The 20,719-nt window shown below is 42.7% G+C and overlaps 1 protein-coding gene and 1 long non-coding RNA gene across 9 annotated transcripts in view; one reads left to right on the forward strand and one right to left on the reverse strand.

Moving 5' to 3' along the window:
- Positions 1-20,719, forward strand: part of LOC137648865 (zinc finger protein 665-like) — a 120,060-nt gene that overhangs the window by 84,747 nt on the left and 14,594 nt on the right. For 5 of the 6 annotated variants that reach the window (XM_068382026.1, XM_068382028.1, XM_068382027.1 and 2 more), the window contains one exon: positions 16,328-16,460. The exons of the other annotated variant lie outside the window; for it this stretch is intronic. The gene's annotated coding sequence lies outside the window, so the exon portion shown is untranslated. The remainder of the gene's footprint in view (positions 1-16,327; positions 16,461-20,719) is intronic. 6 annotated transcript variants of the gene reach the window in all.
- LOC137648866 (uncharacterized) overlaps positions 16,467-20,719 on the reverse strand; it is a 127,422-nt gene continuing 123,169 nt past the window's right edge. For all 3 annotated transcript variants that reach the window (XR_011045736.1, XR_011045737.1, XR_011045738.1), the window contains exon 5: positions 16,467-16,649. This is a non-coding gene — a long non-coding RNA (uncharacterized lncRNA). The remainder of the gene's footprint in view (positions 16,650-20,719) is intronic.

The raw sequence follows: 20,719 nt of genomic DNA on the forward strand, positions 1-20,719 counted from the left end.
CAAGCCCTGAAACTGGAAGTGTCTCTTTTGCTAGAGAAGGGAGCGGTGGTCAAAGTCTCGGACCTTCGATCACCGGGATTTTACAACCGTCTCTTCCTAGTTTCAAAGAAGACAGGAGGTTGGAGACCGGTGCTAGACGTCAGTGCTCTGAATGTCTTTGTCACAAAGACGAAGTTCTCCATGGAGACCACAAAGTCAGTCTTAGCAGCGGTCAGAAAGGAAGACTGGATGGTCTCGCTAGACCTAAGGGACGCCTACTTCCACATCCCCATTCACTCAGACTCCCAACCTTTTCTGAGATTCGTCTTCGAAGATGTTGTTTACCAGTTTCGGGCCCTGTGCTTTGGCCTAAGCACAGCTCCTCTCGTATTTACGAGGCTGATGAGGAATGTGGCCAAATTCCTCCACTTATCGGACATCCGAGCCTCCCTTTATTTGGACGACTGGCTTCTCAGAGCCTCTTCCAGTCGTCGCTGTCTGAAGGATCTCAAGTGGACTCTAGATCTGACCAAGGAATTGGGACTCCTAGTCAATTTGGAAAAGTCGCAGCTGGTCCCATCCCAAACTATTCTGTATTTAGGGATGGAGATTCACAGTCTAGCTTTTCGGGCTTTTCCGTCGGCCCCCAGAATAGATCAAGCCCTGCTATCCATCCAGAAGATGCTGAAGAAAGAACGCTGCTCAGTCAGGCTGTGGATGAGTCTGGTAGGGACGCTGTCATCCCTGGAACAATATGTATCACTAGGAAGACTACACCTCCGTCCTCTTCAATTCCATCTGGCTTTTCACTGGAAAAAGGACAAGACGCTAGAGGCGGTCTCGATCCCGATTTCCGGAAAGATAAAGTCTTGTCTGACTTGGTGGAAGGACAATATCAACCTAAGAGAGGGTCTTCCCCTGGCTGTTCAGACTCCCAACCACGTTCTCTTCTCGGACGCATCGGACTTGGGCTGGGGCGCGACGCTGGACGGTCGGGAATGCTCAGGTCTGTGGAACTCGAGTCAGAGGAGCATGCATATCAACTGCAAGGAGCTGTTGGCTGTTCATCTGGCCTTGAAAAGCTTCGAGTATCTCCTTCGAGGCAAAGTGGTGGAAGTAAACTCGGACAACACCACGGCCTTGGCGTACATCTCCAAACAAGGAGGTACCCACTCACTGACGTTGTACGAGATCGCAAGGGACCTGCTCATCTGGTCAAAAGGTCAAGACATCTCCCTAGTAACGAGGTTCATCCAGGGCGACTTGAACGTCATAGCAGATTGTCTCAGTCGGAAAGGGCAAGTAATTCCAACCGAATGGACCCTCCACAAGGATGTGTGCAAGAGACTTTGGGCCACTTGGGGTCAACCAACCATAGATCTCTTTGCAACCTCGCTGACCAAGAGGCTTCCAATCTATTGCTCCCCAGTCCCGGACCCAGCAGCAATACATATAGATGCCTTCCTCCTAGATTGGTCACATCTGGATCTCTACGCATTCCCACCGTTCAAGATTGTCAACAAGGTACTGCAGAAGTTCGCCTCTCACGAAGGGACAAGGTTGACGTTAGTTGCTCCCCTCTGGCCCGCGAGAGAATGGTTCACCGAGGTACTTCGATGGTTAGTAGACGTTCCCAGAAGTCTTCTCTAAGAGTAAACCTTCTACGTCAGCCACACGTAAAGAAGGTACACCAAAGCCTCCACGCTCTTCGTCTGACTGCCTTCAGACTATCGAAAGACTCTCGAGAGCTAGAGGCTTTTCGAAGGAGGCAGCCAGTGCGATTGCTAGAGCAAGGAGAGCGTCTACCATTAGAGTCTACCAATCGAAGTGGGAAGCCTTCCGAGACTGGTGCAAGTCAGTTTCTGTATCCTCGACCAGTACCTCTGTAGCCCAAATAGCTGATTTTCTCTTATACCTGAGAAAAGGACGATCCCTTTCAGCTCCCACTATCAAGGGCTACAGAAGCATGTTGGCATCGGTCTTCCGGCATAGAGGCTTAGATCTTTCCAACAATAAAGATCTGCAAGACCTCCTTAAGTCTTTTGAGACCACTAAGGAGCGTCGTTTGGCTACCCCTGGGTGGAATTTAGACGTGGTACTAAGATTCCTCATGTCAGACAGGTTTGAGCCGTTACAGTCAGCCTCCCTGAAAGATCTCACTCTTAAGACTCTTTTCCTGGTATGCTTAGCCTCGGCTAAAAGAGTCAGTGAGATTCATGCCTTCAGCAAGAACATCGGATTTTCGTCGGAAAAAGCTACTTGTTCGCTGCAACTTGGTTTTCTAGCCAAAAATGAACTACCTTCTCGGCCTTGGCCTAAATCTTTCGATATTCCCAGCTTATCGGAGATCGTAGGCAATGAACTAGAAAGAGTCATATGCCCTGTTAGAGCTCTTTAGTTCTATTTAAATCGTACTAAACCCTTACGAGGCCAATCTGAAGCTTTATGGTGTTCAGTTAAGAAACCATCCTTGCCTATGTCAAAGAATGCTTTGTCATACTTTATCAGATTGTTAATACGAGAAGCTCATTCACATCTGAGTGAGGAAGACCGAGCTTTGCTTAAGGTGAAGACGCACGAAGTTAGAGCTGTAGCAACTTCCGTGGCCTTTAAGCAAAATAGATCTCTGCAAAGTATAATGGACGCAACCTATTGGAGAAGCAAGTCAGTGTTCGCGTCATTTTACTTGAAAGATGTCCAGTCTCTTTACGAGAACTGCTACACACTGGGACCATTCGTAGCAGCGAGTGCAGTAGTGGGTGAGGGCTCAATCACTACAATTCCCTAATTCCATATCCTTTTAATCTGTCTCTTGAAATGTTTTTAATGTTGTTTTTTATGGGTTGTCCTGAAGGCTAAGAAGCCTTTCGCATCCTGGTTGATTTGGCGGGTGGTCAAAGTCATTTCTTGAGAGCGCCCAGATTAGGGGTTTGATGAGGTCCTGTTGTATGGGTTGCAGCCCTTGATACTACAGCTCCTAGGGGTCTGTCAGCATCCTAAGAGGATCGCGAGGCTCCGTAAGGAAGACGTACTTACAAGGCAGAGTAATCGTCTAAGTCGACTTCCTTACCAGGTACCTATTTATTTTGTTTTTGTTATATTGATAACTTCTAAAATGAAATAAAAACTCTTAGCTTATACGATGTAAACATATTTAACTGGTCTCTACCCACCACCCTGGGTGTGAATCAGCTATATATATTCACCGGCTAAGTTAAATATTTAAAAATGATATTTTAATTATAAAATAAATTTTTGAATATACTTACCCGGTGAATATATAAATTAAACGACCCTCCCTTCCTCCCCAATAGAGACGCAGTGGGATGAGAAGAAATTGAGTCTTTGTTTACATCGAGTATGGTATCTGGCCGACAATTGGCGCTGATGGGCACACCCGCAACCTGTATAGCGATCGCTGGCGAGTTTTTACAGTTTTTTGTCTGTCGAGCAACAGAGTTGCAGCTATATATATTCACCGGGTAAGTATATTCAAAAATTTATTTTCTGGGCTTGAACCTGTGCCGGCCAGTGAATAAGCTCCTATTAGCACTTATTCTTAGGTAATTTACTGCTAAATATACCAGAGAAAAAATGTAAAGGAGTGCTAGGTTAACTAGCTCGCTCACCTATTGGTGTCGGTATGGAATTGGGCGTATAATCCAGAGGTCCCGCACTATTTAGATTCATCCACGACAAAGACCCCAATAGAGGAGAGCCGTTCAACCTCACTCGGCACCACCAACTCTGCATCCGCTCAGAACCCAACTCCTTTTTAGCACGCCTGTGTGGTAACCCGCTAGTTTGTGCTCTCGTGTTTTTGCCTTATTTTTCGTGGATTATGGCTTCTACATCGGTTTCCCAGGAGACACCGTCTAAGTTAAGTACCAAGCTATGTTTTGCTGTGTTTTGAGCAATCTAGATCGTTTAATATTTAAGTTATAAGAGTTTATTCTCTTCGATCATCTCGGTCTTGCTCGATTCCGCTTACGGTTGGTACTCCTGTTTTGAGAGCTTTTAGTTTCACTCGCGGTGTTACCAAGTGTATTATTTTTATTATTAGTTTAAATTTTTATATGTTTTATTGTGGATATTCATTATTTAGCATTTAGAACCCTTGTGGTTCATATTTAGGGCCGATATCAGATTACGTATCGTAGATGGCTTGCCGACCTTCGTTACTGGGCGGCAATTTTTATTATATAAGCCATCAGGTTGTTGTCCTTCGGGATTTATTCATTATTTCGCATGCCTTGCCCTAATTTTTTATGTGTATATTTATATATTTTTCAACGCTATTATTTTTATAATGAATATTTGTGCTTATTACTCCGTATGATCTGTTTTGGTAGTGTTTGGGGATCGTCAGTTGGTAGCCCTGCTGCTCCGTATCACGTGATCCTCCCCCAAGCTCCCCCTCTCGCTAGGTTGGTGGCTAGGCTTCTCTCCCCCCTCCCCTAGGGGACCGTTGCCTTCCCTTCTTTCAGAGGGGGTAGTTCAGTGTTTATGGACTTTGTCCTCTCTCCGGGTGTCCCGGCGGTTTCGTCTCTGTCTAGACTGGTTGGCCACCGGTCAACAGAGTAGGATCCGGTGCACCCTATTTTATATTCACCTATCACACTTTTATTATGTTATACGAAACCCTCCGGGTTCTGTTGGTGGTTCTTATCTACGGTTCCGCCCCCCTCTTAATTTATAACAGTTACTATGATTATATATGACAGATCACTATCCCGGAGTTCCTATATGTATTAGTTTATGGATGTACTTTTATATCCCGGTCCGGGGCTTAACCTCGCTCCGGGAAATCAGACACCATGTGTGTTAATTCTTTGTTGCATCTTTCTTTATGATCCCGGCTCGACCGGAATGGATAGTTATACTCTAGTCTTAAGTTAGACTTATGTTTAGGCCCGGGTCCTCCGGACCCGCCCCTACTTAAGAGTATTACAGTTAAGCTCTAGTCTTAAGTTAGACTTATGTTTAGTCCCGGGTCCTCCGGACCCGCCCCTACTTAAGAGAATTACAGTTTCTCATATACTATTCTTTTTATAGATGGTGCATTGTCAGACGACGGCCTGTGCGGCTGTTCTTCACCAGCCTTGTGGCCATACTGTGTGTAGGTCTCACGCCCTCTGCGGAGTTCAGCTGGAAGACATCGTAGTCTGGCACCCTGATAATTGTATGGTCTGTTTTGACCTCATCACCACCCTTGGATCTGATTCGGTGAGTCCCGTTGGCTATGTTGTCTTTCTAATTATTTTACCTTTATTTGGTATACATACACTATTTAGTAAGATTTCTATGGTCTTGAAGGACCTCCGGGAATCTTCCTTTCTGTAATTCCCACTATTATTTCAGGCATCCCCGGAGCAGAAGACTGCGGCTCGGGCCACACTGAAAGTGTGGGTTGGGGGATTTGCCCGAAACGTGAAATCAAAGCAGCCTTACGTCCTCTCTGAAGACTACTGTGCTATGATCTACCCTAATGCCAAGTCTTCAGCCGCTGTGGCTAGGCATGTTGCGGCACCCATCATTGCCGACATTGATGCCACTATTTCGGGATTCATCGACCAGGAACAAGATCCGTTGGATGCCCCCGGAGATCTGGAAGACAATGTTGCCTCCTTGAACTTGGATGTGGAACCTATGTTGTTGGATGATCCGGATGCAGGTAGGGTGGTAAGTGAGGCAGGTGTTACCGGCGCTGAGATTCCTATCCTCAGCCCCGCTCTTTCTTCTTCATCTGATCTCTCTTCTTTCCATGGTTTTTCTGGGGACCGCGATTCGTCTCACCGATCACACCCGGTTCCCCCCAAAGATAAGTCTAAATCTAGAACTTTGCCAAAAGCTCGTAAGCCCCACAAGGCTTCCCATAGTTCTAAATCAAATGCAAACCCGTCATCTAAGGCTTCCGGCTCCTCCTCTAAGTCTCACGACCTGGGAGTACAATCCGCCACTTCTGCTCCTAACCCGGGCCTTTCCGAATCAGCCATGCTTCGCATTGTGTCGGAGATGCAATCTAAGATTGTGTCAGAAATGCAGGCCAAGATGGACACGATGTTCTCTAACATTGGTCAGAGACTTGGGGCATTAGAGCATGGTGCTCCGGAGCGAGTTCAAAGCTCTCTCATCCCGGATGCCTCTAAGCTTCCGCCGTTTACCAAGAATAACCCTTGGCGCATGGCTCTTCATTCCCCATTCTCAGATGGGATGTTAACGTTGGAAGGTCTTGGTACTCGTCCACTAGAGGATTTTGAATTCTTTCCTCCTGGTCTCGCATTTCCATTTCATGGTTATGCCAGGCTTACCGAGGAAGCTCTGGTTCGGCTGGATAAGGTCCCCAAAGAGACCGTCATTTTCCCAAAGGAACAAGCCCAATCTGTTTGGGCTAGGTTTCTAAATGATATAGGTTGCACCAATACCATGTTGACGCCTCATAAAAGTTCTTTCACAATGTTCCTAATGGACAAGAATACCGTGACTCCATGCGTCACTAAGATTGCAGAGCTTGCTTTTCAATACGCTCTGGAGGAGAAGCCCTTGCCTCCCATCCGAGAGGTAGATCCGATCTCCCTCCTTCTTCCTTCAGATAATGAGTGTTGGGACAATGTCCATACCACCTTTACTTCTGGCAAGCTAACAGCGGACTGTGCGTCAGTAATTTTTAGTGAACGGCTTCCCCGTCTCCCGGAATCCCTTATTAAACAGGAGTATGATTCCCGCCTACGTGTTGGTCGAACTTTGAACTTGGCCACTTCTACGGAGTCGATAGCCTTAACTTATGATACTGAGAGTATCTTTAAGTCTCTCAATAAGGCTACTTTGCAGTCGTTATATTTTGACTTATATGACTTTGCTCTTGCTAAACGTAGGTGCCGCAAACACGTCCTGGCTGAGGCGACTATTAGGCACGAGCCGAATAAACTTATCCGGTCCTCTTGTTGGGGTCCAAATCTTTTCCCTGAGGATCTTGTGGAGGAAGTCTTGACAGAGGCTACTAGAGTTAATCAGAGCCTTAAAGCCCGTTGGGGTTTGACTCCTAAGCGGAAATATGATCCCGCAAGTTACCAAGCCCGGGGTAGGAAGAAGCTCCGCCCGTATACCTCCACTCAGTTCCGGCAACAGCAGAGTAGCTCGTCCGTTTTCCGGCAGCCTCTCCCTCCATCTCCTGCTGTTCCTGCACAGCCTTCCACCTCTCAGGCTCCTTCCTCGGACGACTACGTCACCGTTCTGCTCCCTAAGAGCCAGCTTCCCGGTGCCTCCACCACCTCTCCAGCCTTTAACCAATCTTATGAGGCTCAGGGCTCTTCCCAGGGTTATAACAGAGGTAGAGGCTACCACCGTGGTTCATACCAGAACAGAGGTAGAGGTAGATTCTTTCGCAAGGGAAAGAACTTCCGAGGCGGACGTGGAGGCAACTCCTCAAGCCAATACTGAGGTGCAGCGGGTAGGGGGGAGGCTTTATGCCTTCCGCGACAAATGGAGGTTCAGTCCCTGGGCTTTCAGTATCATCTCCAAGGGACTGGGGTGGAGTTGGATTCAAGGACCTCCTCCACCGAACAGATTTCATCAGCATTCCACTCCGGACCTAGTCGAATTTGTCCAGGACCTGTTACAAAAGAACGCCATACAAGAAACGAAACACCTGAAGTTTCAGGGTCGGCTGTTCAGTGTCCCGAAGAAGGATTCGGACAAGAGAAGAGTGATTCTAGACCTATCCCTGCTCAACTTGTCCATTCAATGCGACAAGTTTCGAATGCTTACCGTCTCGCAGGTGCGGACCTTACTTCCCCGTGGGGCCGTCACCACCTCTATCGATCTTACAGACGCCTATTATCACGTTACGATAGCGAGACACTTCCGTCCGTATCTAGGCTTCCGCCTAGGAAACAAAAATTACTCCTTCAAGGTGATGCCTTTCGGGCTCAACATCGCCCCAAGGATCTTCACAAAGTTAGCAGAAGTTGCTGTTCAGGAACTCAGAAATCAAGGGATTCAAGTAGTAGCCTACCTGGACGACTGGCTCATTTGGTCAGACACCTCCCAAAATTGCCTAAAAGCCACTCACAAAGTCATCCAATACCTTCAATCTCTAGGCTTCCAGATCAACTTCAAGAAGTCCCGTCTTCTTCCGAAATCAAAGTTCCAATGGCTCGGCCTGCAATGGGATCTTATATCTCACACTCTGTGTCTTCCCAAACCCAAGAGGTTAGAGATTGCAATGAACACCAAACGCTTTCTCAAAGACAAAGTAAGTTCCAGACAACTCCAAGAGAGGATCCTAGGGTCCCTTCAATTTGCTTCAGTGACGGATCTACTTCTGAAAGCAAAATTGAAAGATATCAATCGTGTCTGGCGTTCGAGGGCGAACCGGAAGCTCCGGGACAGGAAAGTCCGCCTTCCTCCCATTCTCCGGGAAAGACTTCTACCTTGGACAAGGGCCAACAATCTGTCAAAGTCAGTTCCCCTTCGATTTCCGCCTCCGAAGTTAATCATTCACACGGACGCATCCCTATCATGTTGGGGAGGCTATTCTCAGCTCAGGAAAGTTCAAGGTCTTTGGTCTCCCTTATTCCGCCAATTTCACATCAATGTGCTGGAGGCCATGGCAGTTCTTCTAACCCTGAAACGTCTCGCTCCATCCAAGAGACAACACCTTCGTCTGGTTCTCGACAGCGAAGTGGTGGTCCGCTGCCTCAACAGAGGCGGATCAAAATCAGGGCCTCTGAACCATGTTCTAGTAGCCATATTCTCCCTAGCAGCCTCGAACCGTTGGCATCTTTCAGCTGTCCACCTGGCGGGAGTCCGGAACGTAGTTGCAGACGCCTTGTCCCGGACCTCCCCTCTAGAATCGGAATGGTCACTCGATCTAAAGTCATTCCGGTGGATTCTCTCTCGGGTTCCGGGTCTCCAAGTGGACCTCTTCGCCACGGAGTCCAACCACAAATTGAGAGTATATGTGGCTCCCAATCTAGACCCTCAGGCCTACGCCACAGACGCCATGTCACAGAATTGGGACATCTGGGAAAGGATTTATCTCTTTCCCCCGGTGAATCTTTTACTGAAAGTCCTAGACAAACTGAGATCCTTCAAGGGACGAGTAGCCTTGGTCGCACCCAACTGGCCCAAGAGCAATTGGTACCCTCTCCTGCGAGAGTTGAGACTACATCCTCACCCGATACCCAATCCGGTTCTGTCTCAGATAGTACAAACACGCGTTGTGTACGCTTTCTCAAACATTCAGAGCGCCCTAACTTTATGGACTTCATGAAGTTTGCGGCCATGCATGGTGCCAATATCGATCCTCAAAACACCCTGTTCCTAGAATCAGATAAACGGGATTCCACCATCCGCCAATATGATTCTGCGGTTAAAAAGTTGGCTAAATTTCTGATAGACTCAGACGTACACTGTATGAACTTGAACCTTACAGTCACTTTCTTTAGAACTTTATTAGAATCAGGTCTGGCAGCCAATACTATCACCACTATTAAATCTGCTTTGAAAAAGATCTTCCTAGTGGGTTTTAACATAGACTTAACCGACTCTTTGTTAGCTTCAATTCCGAAAGCCTGTGCCAGACTGAAACCGGTTACTCGTCCTACCCCGGTTACCTGGTTCCTTAATGATGTGCTCAAATTGGCTTCTGATACCATTAACAGTTCTTGTGATTATATTCCCCTTCTCAGGAAAACACTTTTCCTTGTGAGTTTGGCTTCCGGGGCAAGAATTTCTGAACTGGCAGCTTTGTCAAGAGACCCGGGTCATATTGAGTTCCTTCCTTCGGGAGAGGTCCTTCTTTCACCTAACAAATTCTTTTTAGCTAAGAACGAAGACCCTCAGAACAGATGGTCCTCCTGGAAAATTGTTCCCCTCACGCAAGATCCGTCTCTGTGCCCTGTTACTACTCTTAAGTCTTATTTATCCCGGACCTCCTCTAACTCCTCCGGGCCTCTATTCGTTAGAGAACAAGGCGGTACCATTACCATTAAAGGGATCAGGCAACAAATTTTGTATTTTATTAAACAAGCTAGCCCTGACTCTTTTCCTCTTGCACATGATATCAGAGCGGTTGCTACTTCGGTGAACTTTTTTCACCACATGAATTTTACGGATCTTTCTAGGTATACAGGGTGGAAGTCACCGTCAGTGTTCAAGAAACACTATCTTAAACATTTGGAAGCCCTTAAATTTCCTACAGTAGCTGCAGGGAGCGTAGTTACCCCCAGGTAACTCACATGTTAATTCCTTGTCATTTTATCTCTCCCCCTTACCTGCCTCATTTATACCCTATTTGTATTCGTTGGTTTCGCACCTGATTACTATTACTATATTTGTAAATCTTTGACTCCTGAGTATCTGTATATATCATCACTCACGGCATTATTATACCTTACTTTTTTTGTCAATTGTTCTACCAAGTGGATTTATGTTCTTTTTAAGGTACCCTTATAGCTGTTTTTGGCACTCATCTCTGATTAAAGTAACTTGTGTTTCCCTCATGTTTATGTTTTTTCCTTTATTTTTCAAGTTTGGTGACATTTCTCTTGTATATATTCACTGGCCGGCACAGGTTCAAGCCCAGAAAAGGGATTTTGACGTAGGAAAAATCTATTTCTGGGCGAGGGACCTGTGCCGCCCAGTGAACCCTCCCAGCTCCTCTCCCTTGGAGTCCCCAAACTTTGGGTGCTAAGGAGTTGGGTTCTGAGCGGATGCAGAGTTGGTGGTGCCGAGTGAGGTTGAACGGCTCTCCTCTATTGGGGTCTTTGTCGTGGATGAATCTAAATAGTGCGGGACCTCTGGATTATACGCCCAATTCCATACCGACACCAATAGGTGAGCGAGCTAGTTAACCTAGCACTCCTTTACATTTTTTCTCTGGTATATTTAGCAGTAAATTACCTAAGAATAAGTGCTAATAGGAGCTTATTCACTGGGCGGCACAGGTCCCTCGCCCAGAAATAGATTTTTCCTACGTCAAAATCCCTTTTATAATTAAAATATCATTTTTCATGTTTTTCTCGTTTTCAGCGAGAATTTTATCATTTTAAAGAGGAAAAGAATTTCAGCATCTTTCTAACATTAAGGAAGAAGAAAATTTGCTCTATTATGCATTCAGAAGAGGGTAATAGTGTATGTGTGTGTGTGTGTGTTTTTGTGTGTGTGTGGAGAAGCGATGGCCTGGCCTGAAACGAGCAAAAGAAGCAAGATATCAAGCAAAAGGATCTTCGTTTATGAGCAAATTATATTAACTGTGTTTACGTTTATCAATATCCAAAAAGGAACAAAATTCATAATAATCAGGATTTATTAATATTGTCTCTGTAAAAATACAAAGAAAAAATCTGAACGCCCTCTGACTTTCACTCATTTTTAAGTTTTGTTTTTTCTCGTTTTCAGGAAGAATTTTATCATTTCAAAGAGGAAAAAACAATTTCAACATCTTGCTAAGAAAATTTACTCAATTAAGAGTTCAGAAGAGGGTAATATCAGTAGGAGAGAGAGAGAGAGAGAGAGAGAGAGAGAGAGGGAGAGAGAGAGAGAGAGAGAGAGAGAGAGAGAGAGAGAGTGTGTGTGTGTGTGTGTGTGTCTTGCCTCACAGGAGCCAAAAGAAGCAAGATATTGAGCAAAAGGATCTTCATTTATGATAAATAACTTTGTTTTCTTATATTGATACCGAAAAAAAAGAAAATAAAATTCATAATAATCATGATTTATTAATATTATCTTTGTAAAATTACAAAGGAAAACTTTGAATGCCCGTATCTCAAAACTATACTTATTGACCTTCAAATTCAGGTCTCCCTTAGTTTTAAAGATACAGGTACTCCATATAAACTCATCACATTCCACATTGCTTCCCTATCAACTCTATCATACCCTTTCTCCAGATCCATAAACGCAACATACACCTCCTTACCTTTTGCTAAATATTTCTCGCATATCTGCCTTACTGTAAAAATCTGATTCATACAACCCCTACCTCTTCTAAAACCACCCTGTACTTCTAAGATTGCATTCTCTGTTTTATCCTTGATCCTATTAATCATTACTCTACCATACACTTTTCCAACTATGCTTAACTAACTAATACCTCTTGAATTACAACACTCATGCACATCTCCCTTACCCTTATATAGTGGTACAATACATGCACAAACCCAATCTACTGGTACCATTGACAACACAAAACACATATTAAACAATCTCACCAACCATTCAAGTACAGTCACACCCCCTTCCTTCAACATCTCAGCTCTCACACCATCCATACCAGACGCTTTTCCTACTCTCGTTTCATCTAGTGCTCTCCTCACTTCCTCTATTGTAATCTCTCTCTCATTCTCATCTCCCATCACTGGCACCTCAACACCTGCAACAGCAATTATATCTGCCTCCCTATTATCCTCAACATTCAGTAAACTTTCAAAATATTCCGCCCATCTTTTCCTTGCCTCCTCTCCTTTTAACAACCTTCCATTTCCATCTTTCACTGTCTCTTCAATTTTTGAGCCAGCCTTCCTTACTCTCTTCACTTCTTTCCAAAACTTCTTATTCTCTTCATATGAATGACCCAATCCCTGACCCCACCTCAGGTCAGCTGCCCTCTTTGCCTCACGTACCTTGCGCTTTACTTCCACATTTTTCTCTTTATATTTTTCATACTTCTCTATACTATTACTCTGCAGCCATTCTTCAAAAGCCCTCTTTTTCTCTTCCACTTTTACCTTCACTCCTTCATTCCACCATTCACTGCCCTTCCTCATCCTGCCTCCAACAACCTTCTTGCCACACACATCACTTGCAATCCCAACAAAATTTTCTTTTACTGTCTTCCACTCCTCCTCTAAATTGCCAGTTTCTCTTACTTTCACTTCGTCATATGTCATTTTCAACCATTCCTGATATTTACTTTTTACCCCCGGTTTTATTAGCTCTTCAACCCTCACTAGCTCCTTTGTACATCCACCTACTCTATTCCCCCACTCTTTTGCTACAACTAATTTTCCTTCCACCAAAAAATTATCAGACATACCGTTAGCCATACCCCTAAACACGTGCACGTCTTTCAATCTTCCAAACATTCTTTTAGTTATCAACACATAATCCATTAATGCCCTTTCTACTACTCTTCCATTTGCCACTCTTACCCATGTACTGTATACTTATTTTTATCTTTCTTTTTGAAAAAGCTATTACTTATCACCATCTCTTGCTCAACACACATATTTACCAGTCTCTCACCACTCTCATTTTCACCTGGTACCCCATACTTCCCAATGACACCTTCTACCTCTCCAGCGCCCACTCTAGCATTTAAGTCACCCATGACAACTACATAATTCCTTCTACCCAGTCCTTCTACACACCTAGTTAATTCATTCCAGAACTCATTCCGCTCTTCTTCACTTTTCTCACTACCTGGCCCATACGCGCTGACAAACGCCCAACATTCCCTACCCTACCTAACCCTTACCCACATTAACCTAGATGATATCTCCTTTCATTCCACTACTTTACCTGTCATCCATTCACTCAGCAATAAAGCCACACCCTCTCTCGCTCTTCCCCTTTCAATCCCAGACACTCTACCAGACATTTCACCAAACATCACTTCACCCTTTCCTTTTATCTTCGTCTCACACAAGGCCAATACATCCATCCTTCTATTCCTAAACATACTTCCAATTTCACATCTTTTACTCTCTATCGTACTACATCCACGCACATTCAAACACCCCAAAACTAGAGTGCGGGGAGCAGTTACTCTCCCCCCAGCTCCATCTCTTTGCCGAGGTCTCACAGGATGTAGATACAGGAGAGGGGGTTCCCAGCCCCCTCGTCCCGTCCCTTTTAGTCGCCTCTTACAACACGCTGGGATAACGTTGGCGCTATTCTAATTGTTTTTATGCCCCCGCGGCCACAGACCCATTATAAACCTCCAATAATATGAAGACTTATTTTTTAAAAGTAATATTTTTGCCTGATTTGAATTTTTTCATTATGGTAAAATATTAAGAAAAAGAAATATGAAACAAAAATTAGAAAAAGGGCTTAATTTTATTGTTTTATAATGTATTTTTAAGATATAGTATATCCCAAATTTCAATGCTATACTGTCTCTTTAAAACTAAGGGAGACTTGAATTTGAGGGTTAATAAGTAGTTTTGAGATACAGGTGTAAAAAGTTTTTCTTTGTATTTTTACAGAGACAATATTAATAAATCCTGATTATTATGAATTTTATGTTCCTTTTTTAATATTGATAAACAAAAACAGTCATTTATCATAATTTACTCATAAACAAGGGCCCTTTTGCTCAATATCTTGCTGCTTTTGCTTGTGTTAGGCAAGGCTGTCGCTTCTCCGTCCAGACAACTCTCTCTCTCTCTCTCTCTCTCTCTCTCTCTCTCTCTCTCTCTCTCTCTCTCTCTCTCTCTCTCTCTCTCCAGAACTGAGCAAAATTTCTTCTTCCTTATGTTAGCAAGATATTGAAATTGTCTTTTCCTCATTGAAATGATAAAATTCTTGCCGAAAACGAGAAAACCCAACGTAAAAATTAGTGAATGTCAAAGGTCAAACTCAGGCATGTACTCTTCCTGAGGTTTGTGGTAGGACTGAAGGACGAACGGTGTAATACAGTACTACATCTTCTGCGTCTCGTGAAAGTTATACAGATGCCGTTGTTCACAATTTCTTTTACATTGAAATATGAAAATTATCAAAATTTACGATAACAGAAGAAATAGTGCATTTTCTTGTAAGGAGCAATGTTTATGGTTCATCGAGTTACTTTTACTAATTACCCTGTAACTATGAAAGTAAGAGGAATGTTGACAAAATATTTTGTATACGCATTCTCCATTGCCATAAGAAACTCATTGAATTTTTATAGGTTTTTGTGTTTCTCTTCCTATCCCCGCATATATTGGCATTCTGGCTGGTCCCCTTAAGGTCACACGAGTACAATGGTTACTATGGGAAATGAGATTCTTAAGACCGAGCGTCTTGAGGAACATAGAATTTGCATTTAACAGTTTCTAAATATTGTACAGTATCTTGCATCCAATATCACAACATTACAATATCAATAAAAAGGTTAAGGAAAATCAATATTTTTATATAATTTTATTATATCTAGACAAAATACACATGAATTTTTATATTGATATTTGTATGGTGTACAGTACATTCATCCAAGCAAGTCCAGTATTGTTGCACTGTAAAGTACATTAGTTGATTACACAGGCAAAATTGATCAGTGAGCAGAAGAAAAGTTTTGCATTATAAAGACAAGTACAGTACATGGAATAATCGTTTGCACATTATAAGAGACCTAAGTTGTACAGACAATCACTAATTGAATACTTTATCACTAGGTAAACCCTATGCTTTGATTGTATTATAGTGCCAAAAACACTGACTTGAATTCCTTACATCATGTTCAACGGTTCCTAAACAAGTGCATACATATACCAAGGCACTTCCCCCAATTTTGGGGGGTAGCAGACTTCAAACAAATGAAACAACAAAGGGGACCTCTTCTCTCTACGTTCCTCCCAGCCTGAAAAGGGACTCAACCGAGTTCGGCTGATACTGCTAGGGTGCCACAGCCCACCCTCCCCCATTATCCACCACAGATGAAGCTTCATAATGCTGAATCCCCTACTGCTGCTACCTCTTCGGTCATCCAAGGCACCGGAGGAAGCAGCAGGGCCTACCGGAACTGCGTCAAAATCGCTCACCATTCATTCCTATTTCTAGCACGCTCTCTTGCCTCTCTCACATCTATCCTCATATCACCCAGAGCTTTCTTCACTCCATCCATCCACCCAAACCTAAACCACCTAAACAAGTAGATACAGTATTGATATCTTGTCGTGACAAAAATTATTTTAATGTGTAAAGTACAATATATCAAATCACCTTTCGTGTTTTTATACAAGGTAAGCTAGCATAAGTAAACCAAGTTAGTAAATGTATGTACACAAAAAAAATTTTGTCTTGCTCTTATAATTACTGTACAAACCTCTTGTATTACCAGTTTTTACTTAGGCACTGTTATTGGTGTCATTCACCTTTGCTTAGTTTTGCTAAGTAGCTAATGACATTTTTCCAAAATGAGTAATAGGGCTTCCTGTAGAGGGGAGATACTTGAGAGGATGAGTCAAAATATCTTTTGGTTTGGTGAATGACTTGATTATCAGCTAACATATTCTGTACCAATTGACACAATATTATTAAAATGTACTTTATTGCATAAAAATTATATTTGTATTTTTCAAGAAGCCATATTTTAAATAAGAAATTAACATTAGCATTCACTTTCTATTTCCTTAAACAGAATAGGAGTAAAAATCATATGCACCAAGTTAGCATAATGACGGACATCTTGTATTTAAGAGGAAGACACCTGTATATCAACAATCAGTATTTCTAGATGATTTGTCCAAGTTTAGTCAGGATATGAAATTTTGGTATGTATTGACGGAAGTTTTATACAAGAATACTTTTTATTTGCAGATAAAAGGAGTTATAATAAAAAAAAAATCTTTTGCTTTAATAATGCTTTATCAAAAAGAGTGATTTAAACATTTTGAGCCCATTACTTACATTACAGTGCGTACCTATTTGTGCATGAATCTCTGATATATCACCTTCTTTTGCTGAAAAGAAAGATAATTTGGATTAGGTAAATTGGTTCATTACTTAAGGTCCTTTTAGTCTCAAGTACTAATTTATTCTTTTGTATGCTCCAGCTGTTTGAGAGCCATGAGGTTTGGAGAAGGACAATTTAGTTAAAGTAGTGTGTTTGTATTGGAAAACTAGGATTGTTCCCATACTATACAAATTAGTAAATGTACGTACACAATAAAAATGTTGTCTTGCTCTTATAATTATTGTACTAATCTCTTATTGTACCAGTTTTTACTTAGGCACTATTAGCGGTGTCATTCACATTTGCTTAATTTTGCTAGATAGCTAATGACATTATTCCAAAATGAGTAGTAGGGCTTCCTGTAGATGGGAGGTACTTAACCCTTTTACCCCCATCGCTATTTAGAACTTTCCAACCCTCAACCCCCAGGCGTTTTTTTTTTTTTTTTTAGCACATTTTGCAATATATATATTTTTTAAAATTGCTCTAACAGCCTTAATTTTGGTCATAGAGAGGTCAGGTTGGTCTCATTATTTTGGAAAATGCCTGAAGTTTCTTATAAAGTTATCAAAAATATGCAAAAAATGTAAAAACTGTTTTTTGCAAGGACGTACCGGTACGTCCATGGGGGTAAAGGGATGAATTTTGTGAAATGTACCAGTACGTCCATTGGGGGTAAAAGGGATAAGAGGATTATTCAAAATATCTTTTGGTTTGGTGAATGACTTGATTATCAGCTAACATATTCTGTACCAATTGACACAGCATTATTAAAATGTACTTTATTGCATAAAAATTATATTTGTATTTTTCAAGAAGCCATATTTTAAATAAGAAATTAACATTAGCATTCACTTTCTATTTCCTTAAACAGAAAAGTAGTAAAAATCATATGCACCAAGTTAGCATAATGACGGACATCTTGTATTTAAGAGGAAGACACCTGTATATCAACAATCAGTATTTCTAGATGATTTGTCCAAGTTTAGTCATGATATGAAATTTTGTTATATATTGACGGAAGTTTTATACAAGAATACTTTTTATTTGCAGATAAAAGGAATTATAATAAAAAAAATCTTTTGCTTTAAAAGTGCTTGATCAAAAAGAGTGATTTAAACATTTTGAGCCCATTACTTTTAACATTACAGTACCTATTTGTGCATGAATCTCTGATATATCACCCTCTTTTGCTGAAAAGAAAGATAATTTGGATTAGGTAAATTGGTTCATCACTTATGGTCCCTTTAGTCTCGTATTAATTTATTCTATTGTATGCTCCAGCTGTTCCAAAGCCATGAGGTTTGGAGAAGGACAATTTAGTTAGTGTTTGTTTTGAAAAACTAGGATTGTTCCTATACTATACAAATTTTTCAAACTGCAAAATAAAAGTGGACTTCAGAAACAGCTAGAATGGCTGTTGAATCGTTAACAAGGTTTTTGGTTAACGACATCTGGTGCAATGGGAATCTCAACCCACTTGTCTGTCAATGACTATCCACTTTTGATTGACTTTTGCCATTAGTACTGACGTACTTTTGTGGCGCACCTTCACTTTTGAATCTTTTTCTTACTTTGCATTGTCATAAGTGCTTATTTTCTTTTGCACTAGCATGTAATGGTTTATTTGTGAATTGTCATGTACTGTGTAACTTTTGTGCAGGGAATTCTGTACGCAGTCTTCTCACCTAAGTCAGGATGCCAGTGTGTTGTTCATGGTCTTCCAATTAGAAGGACAGTAACTTTGATTTAAGCATAACTCTGCTCATGCTGTGGTCATGTCATTTCCCCGGGAAGGAGTTACCTGGTTCAGACTTGAGATTCACCGTTACCTGTGGTACCAATAGTGAACATTCAATTGTAGCACCACAAGTATTCTCTTGATTGGTGACCCTTGTATAGTTTCGTGCTTGTATCAGTGTTAGCAGTGCTCTCATTATGACAAAACTCTGAGTGTAGTGGTTCATGTTGCTGCATTAACTCTTGTATCTTCCTCCTTCAAAGAAAAGAGTAAGTTATTCGGTTTCTCAGACAATGACTCCCCCTCGGCAGCAAGAAAGAAAGGTTGGCAAGTTATAGCTTTTGCTCTTCTCCTTTGGGAGGGAGTCACAGTACTCTCACACTAATACCTTTTGGGTCATTAATGCAGTGTGACAGTTACTGCAGTTGCATAGGGTTCAGGTAAGTAGTCCTACCTGGATCAAAAGCCTGCATCAATCAAGTTGCGACATGGGAGGATTGTTCCTTACCCTCAATATGCTGTTCTGTTCTGTAGAGAACTTACCTGCCAATCAGTATCTTCAGGGTCAGTTAGTGAAGTATGAGTCTGGTGTGATAGCCACCACTATTACATTAGTTGTCGATAATGGTACCAATCACACTACCTCGTCAAGTTGATAAGAAGCTCACTCTCCGAGCGGTACTATCAGGGTCTGTTGAAAAGATTGTATGCCTGGTGTAATTGCTACTGCCATTTTCACTTGTTGTAGATGCGCGATCTTATTTAGACCAATCACCAGCACCATACGGTAGGTATGGATGGTATCAATGGCTACTTCTCGAGCTACTACGGAGCTTTCTCACAGACCAGTATCTTTGTGGTTGGTTAGCCCAAGGTGAGAGACTTTCTGCTGTTTTCACTGGGTACAGGTGAGCAGTCTTTCACGGGTGAATACCAGAGCTGTAGGCCAATGAGGACATTGATACACTGTTGTTCGAAGCTATCATCATCCTCTTCCGAAAGGAAGAAATGAATCTCGGTATGACAGCCATCATAGGCGAGTGACCAATACTAACTCAGTCTGAGGAGGGTATGAATTTTTCTTGCTCCTTCTCTTTTCCTTTTGGTTGTGGTGGCCAATGTGGATGTCCCTGACTGGTGATTGCCAGATGGGTTCGAGTCCAGCTCAAACTTGTTAGTTTTGTTGGTTGCTGCAACCTCACCATCCTTGTGAGCTGAGGATGAGGGTGTTGGGGGAGCCTACAGGTTTATCTACCAAGTCATCAGCAGCCTGGCTCTTCTCGGTCCTAGCTTGGGTGGAGAGGGGGCTTGTGTGCTGATCATATGTGTATATGGTCAGTCTCTAAGGCATTGTCCTGCTTAATAGGGCAATGTCACTGTCCCTTGCCTCTGCCATTCATGAGCAGCCTTTAAACCTTGGGAACAGCCTCTGTAATTTTCCATTAGTGCAAGAGGGAGGTTAGACCTTGGTCTGTTTAATTGGTCCACAAGCACCATTATGGGCTGGTCTGGTCCTCCACACGCAATCATCAGTGGAACTCTGTACTACTTGGTCAATAGGTGATACCAGGGATTGTCTTCCAGATATAGAACAAAATAATTCGTTGCCCAGTCAACCACATGCCTTCCATTTATAAGCTAGATTTGAGCCTTCATATTATTGGGGAGGGAACAATTACCAGGGGAGAATTGACATACATGTCCCTTGTGAGGGGAAGAAAGCTAGGAAGTCTCTGACCTAGGAGGAATTGGCCCCCCACATTTTGTCGGTGCTAGTCCACATAGTCTGAGCAGTCCTAAGGAGTCGTAGCACTCACAGTCCCAGTGACTGTTGTGTGACATTTCAGCGATTGACACCGTAGCGAGCCCAAGTATAGATTCCTGGTGTGGGAACCTTTTAATAAGGGCCTGGAGGGGGGAGATTGCACAGATCTGCAGGTCTGAATACTCACTTTCAATTTGGAAATTCCTTGTCTTTGACATCGGGCTTTGATGCAGAGGACAGAGTATTGGTCAAGTTGTGCCATTGACCAAGTGATGGTCGGTCATGGTAGCAAACTTTGTTTTTCAACTGAGATCAACTCCATAGCAACAAGTGGTGCCCCAGTTTGTATTATCCAGAGGAATGGAATTTTCTTTTCTTACTAGATACGCAATCTTCACTGGCCATATTGGTTTTGGCTAATTTTTCATGGCCAGATGCCTTTCCTGCTGCCAACCCTCCCCATTTACCCGGGTTTGGGACCGGCACCAAGTTGAGGCTGGCTTGCTCCCCTCAGTGGCTGGGTTGTTTCTTTTCCTCCGCTTATTAATATGTTTAAATTTGGCGGGTTGTC

The sequence above is a fragment of the Palaemon carinicauda genome, chromosome 10 (assembly GCF_036898095.1).
Source record: "Palaemon carinicauda isolate YSFRI2023 chromosome 10, ASM3689809v2, whole genome shotgun sequence".
In the NCBI taxonomy this organism is placed as follows: domain Eukaryota; kingdom Metazoa; phylum Arthropoda; class Malacostraca; order Decapoda; family Palaemonidae; genus Palaemon; species Palaemon carinicauda.